Source organism: Odontomachus brunneus, unplaced genomic scaffold (assembly GCF_010583005.1).
Source record: "Odontomachus brunneus isolate Ranch 3 - 2012 unplaced genomic scaffold, Obru_v1 Obru_scaffold_176, whole genome shotgun sequence".
Lineage (NCBI taxonomy): Eukaryota > Metazoa > Arthropoda > Insecta > Hymenoptera > Formicidae > Odontomachus > Odontomachus brunneus.
In genome coordinates, this window is record NW_022639626.1 from 738,177 (window position 1) to 740,464 (window position 2,288).

Here is a 2,288-nt window from a genome sequence, read left to right on the forward strand (position 1 = left end):
GTTACTAAACCGGTTTTAAGCTACCGTGTAAACTTAGTCATTGTGATCCAAGAGACGATGCAGAGCGAAATACGCACACTTCACGTCACTTTTGAAAATACACCTTTGCAAACGCGAAAATTACTTTAAAAAACTATAAAAAATTATTGCAGAATGTGCTCTAGAGAGTCGATTATGTATCTCAAAACAGTGAAAATTACAAGTGAGCAAATTCACTAGGCGTTGACCAATGAAGTTACAAATATTCTAGTAAATTTTCTCACTTTTGTCATTTTTACTCCTTTTTCAGATACATAAGTTGCGTTCGGCATTGTAAATCGAAGACATCGGATTGCTCTTTTACCTCGAAAATGCACAGAAGTGAGAGAGATACGAGATCTAGTATCTTTTTCATTTCTATGCATCTTCGAGATGAAAGAGCAATCCGACGTCTTCAATTTACAATGCCGAACGCAGTTAAATCGACTCCTAGATGCTAACACTATGACTGATATTCATAGTTGGATCTAATATTAAGAATGTCTTAAGTTAATCTTTAGATACTGAGTAACTAATAAAATAATACAAACATCCCAGACAGCACAAAGACGTTTTAAAAACGTATTAAAAACGTATGTACTCGACGTTGTGTACGTATTTAAAACGTCCATTTCAGATCCACAAACGTTTTTAGAACATTTTAAAAACATCTGTTGTTACTTGGGAGCGTCCCGATTGACCACGGTACGATTGGACACAACCAACCGATGAAAAGAATTATCTAGTGAATTACTAGGTCCAACCAATCATTACAATCTGTGTCCAATCGTATCGTGGTCAATCGGGTCCCACCCTTGTTACTTTATGCCGAATAAAATGGGACGATTTGATTGGCTTAATGGGCCTTCCACACTAGACGCGCGATATCCAATAGGAGAACAGCTTTCCAATGGAGAATTGAATTCTCTATTTAAGGCCCGTAATGGCTCCTGCACACAGGACGCGGTAATGCTTGCTCCGTAATAACCTTCTAGCTCTTACGGAAAACAACATATTGATTGGCTGTCGCACAGACTTCCGTCCCGCAGCAAGCATTACCGCGTCCTGTGTGTAGGAGCCATAACTCGGACGACGAGACGCGTGACGCGCTAAGTGGAAACTTACGGCACTCTAAAGCCTGTATCAGACTACCGACTGCACAGGCCGACCCGACTGCCGACTACGACTGCCGACTCTCAATGGACCAATCACAGTAAGGTGTGACTCGGTGTCTTATTGTGATTGGTCCATTGAGAGTCGGCAGTCGGGTCGGCCTGTGCAGTTGGTAGTCTGATAAGGACTTAACGAACGTAATAAAGGCGCACTTTGTTAGATGGCGTCTCGAAAATGCGCCTAGCTCTAGCCATTGACTGCATTCAGACTAGCCAATGGCAGAGAAAGCTGCTTTGTAATCTTTGACTATAGGTTTGTTCGAGTTGCTTGTACTTTTCACACTTTTACACCTAATGCTCGTTGCACACTAGTGCATCTCAAACAACATAAATTTTCCAAAATACATTCTGAAGATATTTTCAGGACGGAGGGACGTCAGAGTATTCTTAGGACGTTCTTTGAAGGTGTGAATTGTTTGAAAATAGCTAATGTCACGTCCGACCGACCAAGCTGCCAGTCAGTGATAATTTTTTGTCCAAATAATCCTTTACCTGAGACACTCCAGGTACGAAACCTTTCTTTCCCAAAAGGAAGACATCACTATCATTTAGACCACCTCCTAAAGGCGGGATCACAAAAACTCAGTAGCAGTAGAGTAGTGACCAGCGTAGTAGTCAGTCAGAGTCGGGTGCCGGGATCAGGAGCGGTGCACTTGGACACGGTGCATTTGGACACAGCCAATCACAGCACCGTGTGATTAGAGACATTTGTAGGGTCCCTTGGAACAGCGACTTGTGATTGGACTGTGTCCAATTGCCCCGTGTCCAACTGATATACACCCGCCGGGATCGGAAATCCAAAGATAGTCCTCACCTCCAAATCCCATTTCTCTAATTCACTAATTCTAAACTTTAGTTCCCTCTAATTCTTAATCAATTAACTTTAGGTTATCTTTAACATTCTTAAACATTTACGAGCGTTTTATTTTAATACATAATTCTTTAATTTGTTAAACAGTTCATTTTAGTTATTTCGTCATTTCCGTTATTCTAGCCATACTTAAGATATCTTTGTGAACATATTATATATCAAGAATTATACAACATTATATATATATATATATATATATATATATATATATATATATATATATATAT